The sequence below is a fragment of the Culex pipiens genome, chromosome 2 (genome assembly GCF_016801865.2).
Source record: "Culex pipiens pallens isolate TS chromosome 2, TS_CPP_V2, whole genome shotgun sequence".
Taxonomy (NCBI): domain Eukaryota; kingdom Metazoa; phylum Arthropoda; class Insecta; order Diptera; family Culicidae; genus Culex; species Culex pipiens.
This window is the reverse complement of record NC_068938.1, coordinates 122,272,939-122,279,854: the sequence shown is the minus strand read 5'-3', so window position 1 is coordinate 122,279,854 and position 6,916 is coordinate 122,272,939. Positions and strand designations below refer to the sequence as shown.

The window sequence follows — 6,916 nt, the reverse complement described above, 5'->3', positions numbered from 1 at the left end:
AATTTGCATCAAGATTACTTTTATTATTATTTTTATTTTTATAGTGGTTTTTGAAACGTTTTCTCTGATCTTTTTCGGAAATAAATGTGTTTAAATGTCTGTTAGGTTTTTTATTGTTTAAAGCCAAATTTGTTAACAAAACATATTTTTTTATAATAAAGAGTGAGCAAAATCCATCTTTTATTCATTATATCTATCATTAGACCTACACAATGCATCAAAACATCAAATATCGGTTAAATTTGGTATAAAAATAACAGTTTGCCTATAATGGACCCGGGTCCACTATTGGAAAAGGGGGTCCATAACAGGCAAAAAACCTTTTTTTTTTAAATGACTATTTTTCTGCTCAAAAACAAATAACTGATGAAACAAATAGTCAAAATTGTTCAAAAGTCTTCAGATTTCATTGTTTTGTACAAAGGGTTATGAAAAAGTACTTAAAATATTGAAAATTTGTGAAAAATGTGCTTCGGCTCTACAAGGGGGTCCACTAATGGTTAAAATACCCTAATGCATGTTTTCTTTTTATCAAATGAGCTAAAATTCACTCCTATATATTATCAGTAGTGTTTTTTATGTCCATATTCCCAACAATATTATCTCTGGTGGACACCCTGCTTTTTTCAATTCCACTCGAAATCACTAAGCAATGTGTTTGCAGTGGTCTGCTGATAACAATATAGTGCGATTGTCTGTTCAGTTACCTTTGGCAATTCAAGCCGAATTGATCACTTTTTGAGATTCTTTGAGTTAATTTGAGAACAGCACGGTTTTTGAATAACTCTTAAGATGACACGTCTAGACATCAACAATTATGCCACCAGAAAGTCTTTTGTGCAAGGTATGCTTGATTTGGCCTTACTCACTGCAAATGCCGCCCAACTTAAATATCTTCTGAGTGTTGGCGAAGCTCATCCGTTTTATACAATTCTGTTTTCCCTAATAATCAGCTCTATATCATTGCAGGTAACTTAGTTATTTTGAATTGAAAATCAATATATTGTAAATTTGGCTCGTTCTAGGTGGTTCAAGCAATTATTATAATAATACTCGTATTGGTGCTGAATATCAACAAAACTGAAGAGCAAAACAAATCGAATATTGTAAACAACGTGCTGATGTGCATTTCAATAGTGTCTGTCGTTATCAACATAATCATAAGTGCCTTTGATATGAGGAATGAAGTTTTGAGGAAATAAATTTAAGGTTTCAAATAAAAATAGCTCAATTTGTCAAACCCATTACGCTCAAACTAATCCAATCTGTTAGAATATAGAGTGCTGCTGCAAATCAATATCAATCAGGCAGCAAAACACTAAAAGCTTTTTCTGCTGGCCTGACGAAAATTCAATTTAAATCCAAATCTCATTGGACTATCCATCAAGAGTCGTGTCATCTCAAATTCCTTCTGAGTTGCCGTTGCAATCTACGGCTCTATGTAACGCCCCGACAGGGGGCAGCAGGTATAATTAAATTTCTCGCATCAAGGTACACTTCGAAAGGAAAAATCTTTGATCACCAGCAACAGCATCCCGAGCATAAAACGTGTCCACATCCATTTCTGAGCTGAACACCATGGCAATGGTCAGAGTCCTTCTGTCCCCCGCTACATAAGCCAAGCCATCCTCAGAGGAGTATGACCGAGGTCAGGCCGGATCTCGGAGCTGGCCCAGATTACATTAGAAATTAATTTGAATAAATGAAAAGCTTTTAAAACACTTTGGTGTGATAAAAATTTGCTTTTCGTGATGCTCCGATAAAAGCGACTACGACGCCATCATCATCCGGCAATCCGGCAAAATTCCAAGGACCAACCCCTCAGACGCGGAGGGTGACTTCAACAAGCGACTGGCTGGAAAATTCCCCCTCAGGTTAAGGTGCACACATACACAACACGTTTTTTGTGTGTATGGGTGAGGAGTGTTGTTTGTGTGTGCACAGCACTCAAGTGAGGAACTTTCAAAATCGTCGCCGGATCTGCTGGAGTGACATCGCCCGCCACCCGGGGGCAAAAGGAAGGAAGAAATTATCCCCCGGAAGGGACACACAAGCGAAATTAAGGCGACTTGGGCATGTACACCACCCAGGGCTGCACGTGTACACCGCGCTGGTACGGTACAGCTTGGGTTTATGTACCAAGTGTGGGGAACCCGGTGCAGGGTTGCCACATTGGAAACCTTCTAAAAACATATTTTTTAATTTAAAACCAAAAAAAGCAAAGCAATCCACTTTAACGGGTCTTTTGTGGTCTCTGTTGCAAGTTTCTGCTAATTTCTAGGCGTCCGAAGGTTATATGTGGTGAGTCACTCAAAACCTCTTTTACGCTAATGGACCGACGTTTTACTTCCCCATCCGATAAAAGGCGTGATCAGGCAAATCTCGTCTCGAAAAATGCCACCTGGTCCGTCTGGGATTGAACCCAGGCCATACTGGGGTGAGAGGCTACCACGCTAACCACTGCGCCACCGGACACCATCATATTCAAATTAAACATAAAAAATAACATATATTTTTATGAAAATTTTTCTTCCAATAAAAAGCTTGACGAATAAACAATAAAAAATTGCCCTTTGACGTATAATTAATGTGATTTTATAAATCTTGAAAATGACGATTTAGTTTATGCTTTTTTTGTAAACATTTTCAGTTTTTGTTAAAATTTCTGTTGTTTTAATATAAGATTTTCCAGGTTATTTTTACATTTTTCCTGTTCCGCGAAATTTCCGATTTTTTTTTTTTTGAGATTATGATCCCCGTGAATATAAGCATTTTTTAAGTGTTAAAAATCATGTTTTTTTACAGGATAAGTTATTTTTTTTAAGTCATCTTTTGAAAATTATCAAAAATGCATACAAAAAGAAAAAATAACATTTTTACTCGTAAAATGAAATTCTAAATCAAAAAATACCTCTGTCAATTTTCAATAAAGTGCACCGTTTGTTGCCTTCATCACCTTAATCAGGAAAGGCTATTAGCTGGGTGCTGAAAAGACAGAATGCGTAACGTGATTTTCGAAAGCTCCCCACTGCTCCCCACTAATACAACTGCACTACAGCTGTAAACATAAACAAAGTAGAAGGCTATGTTCAAGCTCAAGCGTGACATATTTTTTGCTGCTGAAGTGAATTATTATAAAACATTTTGGATCTGTTGATGTTGATGTTTTCGATGAAAAATTAAGTGCTTCGCACTTTTTTCTTCGTAGACTAAACGATGGGCGGCCAAAAGAGGCCTATTTTTGTTTTCCACGTGATGAAAAATTGTGTCAAAAGTGGGTGGAATTTCGTGAATCAGAAGAGCAACCGAATGGAAGTTCCGAGATTATGTATCTTTGATGTGTAGTGATAATATCGGAGTGAGATTATCCAATATTATTTGGAAAGTACTATTCATAGTTATTGATAATTCGTCGCTAACATTTAAAAGAGCGTCATAAAATAGGTTTTGCGTGAGACATAGCGATTATAAAATTTTAGCGACGAATTATGCCAATCTCAATTTCAACCCTCTTATTAAGATGTTTTGACTTCGAATACCTCAATAGCCATCGATTTTTTTTTATTCCTGACTAAATAAATTATAGATCGATCACAATACTTGCCACTTCTTGGTATAATTATGCGAACAGTAAATTGGTTCCGCTTTGACAGTTCTAAATTGAGGCCGCTTTGCGGACAACTATTCTGCACCCAGGCTATTAGTCACTCGAAAAATGAACTTAGCCTTTTTCAGCCTATTTCTATTAAGGGCCTATCAGCACTTTGATCATGAATTACAGCTTTCATAAGGTGTTTTTGACTGTTCCAAATTGATAAATAGCTCAAAAGTGAGCAAGCAACTCTCCATTGTTGATACATCTAAAATGTTGATTGATAACGGAAAACGGCAAAAGTGATGAGAATAGGTCGAACGGCTTAGAGTGATTAAAATGGGTATATTTCCCCTACTTCTTAATCTGTCCTCCTAGACCCACCTACACCTACCTACCTACCTTATAAATATCGACCCAGAATTAAGTTCTGACTGGTTCCAAACTGGCCGAACAAATTTTGACCGTTTTGGTCTCATTCGAACAATCTTGGGTTCTATTCTATACCGTCAGTGGAGGTGACATTGGATCTGGGGGTGAGATTGGGTCAAAGTGATTTTTTACGGATTTTACCATTTCTCAGGTTATTCTCAATGAAACTGAATTCTGTTAAAAGGGTTGTGTAGGGGACATCTTAAGATGACTTCGCTGAAAAAATCTCGTCCTGTTATTTTGGCAGATGTCTAAAGTTGGCCAAAAATGACCTCTCGAGAAATCTTTTTTCTTATATTTTTGTTAGAATTCCTCGAAAACTACCGAAATGTTTGAAAATCTCCACTTCAAACATTGTAGCGTGTCAATACGATTCCCTCGAACAAGAAACACTGGTGACTTCGTTTTACCATATCGTTGTATTTGAGCATCAGTTTCAATTGACCCAATGTCACCCCCTCTAAGGGGTGTTGATTACAGTTCTACCCAATTGATCATGTTTTCAAAGTTAAAAAGTGAAACTTGTGTGAAATTTTCTTAACTCCTTGATTTTTTTTTTAATCAAGATTTTCATTTCAATTAGAAAAAAAGTTAAACAAATAGTTTTTGATTCAAAAAAACTTAAGTTCTTTTTTATTTGTTATACGATTTTTATGTTTGCTTGCTTTCTTAAACAATGTTGTGGCAACATATTTAACGGAACTTCCAAAAAAAATCAAAGTTCCTGGAAATTCCCCGGATTTCCTTAGAGATTCATTGAAAAATATATGCAAAGAAGAATTAAAAACCCTTTCAAAATCCCCATACTCTATACAAACACTTCAAAATGTGGAGCTCCAAATTGTGATTTTTTAAGCAAATCTGGAGTAAGATTCTCATGAAAATTAGGTATTCTGAATTACAATGAGTCTCCGTTAGTACGGAATAGAAACCTTTTTTTTCTAAAATTATAAATAAACTCAACTTAGAACGAATGATGGCATCCCTGACCTCCCGTAAACCCCACTGTGAAAGACGCTTAGCCCAGCATTATCAGCATCCCCAATCCAACAAGAGCCTGGCCGCGGGAAAACGGGGGCGCAATGTTGTCTCGGGGTGACACATTATCAACTGCACGCGGTGCTAGTGATCACCACGTGGGAGGGGGTGGAGGTCGGAGTGGGGTTATGTAAGCAAGCCCACCCCCCGTAAGTATGTACTCTGCACTGTACATATCACCCTCCCTGGTGGTGCCAAGACGATGCTGCCACACCGCAAGAGGCCACAAAAAGCAAAAGAGGGAGCAGCAGCCACAGAAGAGCGTTGTCATGGAAACCGGCCTTGGCTGAGGAAACTGTCCTATCGGGATCTAGAAGAGGAAAAAAGAGAGTTAAAGCAAAACGAAAAAAAAGAAAAACTAGGGTGAAAAATATAAACAATCCTTGTCGCCCAGTGTTGGAATGAAAATGATTTTTCTTCTGATGAAGCAACAACGTGATGCTACTGCCAGCTATCCAGCCAAAGTTGCCTCACGGGCTTACACAACCTTAAAAAGTTGGTCCTCGTTCTCGTCGTCCGTGTTGTTGACAGACAGGACCAGACCGCTCCAGGGCAGATCCCACTGCTGGATGAGTCAGGGCTTTGGTCGTCCTCGGTCACACACTCTGTCGAGCAAAAGACAACACACGCTGGCAGTTCGGTCGGGAAAATCTGTTTGGCTTCCAGCATCCAGGAAATATTTGCTAAATAAATATTCACCCTCCTCGTGCTGTGTATGTGTGCCGGAGTGTGTATGTGTGCGCGCACCCTCGCCACTGCCTGGGCTCTGTATTAAGAGTGTTTAAAAGTGGGTGGCTCGAGTAAATATGGCAGCCGACACCAAATGCTCTCGACACGTAGGGTGCCGCGTTGCCATGGTGACATCCCCCTAGCCAGCTTCACTAGTCGTTCCTCTTCTTTGTCCACGTGCTCAACGGAAAGCGTCGCGACGACATTTTGTACCACCACACTGCGGAAGGATAGTAGGCGACGCTTGCGATGGATGGCGATGTTGTTTTATAACTAAATTGAAAAAAATTTAAAAAAAATTAAATTCAAAAACTAAAATCTTTGTGAAATATGCAGAAGACAGTAATTATTGTGATTTTATTAACAAACAAAAAATATGCTCGAATTTGAAATGTGAGGAAAAATATCAAGATCCAGTTTTGCTATTTTTTTAAACAAATTAAAAAACGATCACCTCTACTCTAGGTTCAATTAACGAAGGGGAGTATCAGCATAACGACATCGCAAGGGGCTTTGTGGTGGATGATTGGAGCTTGATACTGCCTGATGACAACACTCTCTCTTGGGGAAAATAGATAGAATGCCACCCTCTCCCAACTTTCGCGGATCTGTACATTAAAGTTAAATGAAAAATTCAAATTAGTAATGAAAAATTACACAGTTTTAAACACAGCCGTTTCCTTTGACATTATTTTCAACAATACAAAGCTCAAAACTGTACAACGAGGTGAATTTGAGGACAAGTACATTTTCCTAAATTTGCAAAACGTAAAGTTGGATTTCGTTTTCAAGCTTGCAGTTAAATTTTTATTTTTTTAACATTATTTAAAGTTTGTATATCCTTATATTTATAACTCGCTAATTTTGTTAGACATTTGTACAGTTTTTTAGGGATATTATTAAAACTTACAGGAAACCAAGAAATCAGAGTAAATAGCAAAAGTTTTCCTCAAGATAAATTTAGAAGAAATGCAAAAGTTGCTTTATGCAACAATTCTTACAAGCAAAAAGTTCTATGTTTTGTAATAAATTGAGAGAGCTCTTAGCGATACAAAAAGAGGTCTTCCCACTCTCTCCTACTGAGAGAGACCACAGAAGGTTATTTTTCTTTTGGTTCAACAGACC

The 6,916-nt window shown here is 37.8% G+C and overlaps 1 long non-coding RNA gene across 1 annotated transcript; it reads left to right on the top strand.

The window, feature by feature from the left end:
• Window positions 1-693: 693 nt before the first annotated feature.
• Window positions 694-1,881, top strand: LOC120419569 (uncharacterized). The gene is made up of 3 exons (XR_005605739.2): window positions 694-969; window positions 1,026-1,209; window positions 1,273-1,881. It is a non-coding gene; the product is annotated as an uncharacterized LOC120419569 (long non-coding RNA).
• Window positions 1,882-6,916: the final 5,035 nt, after the last annotated feature.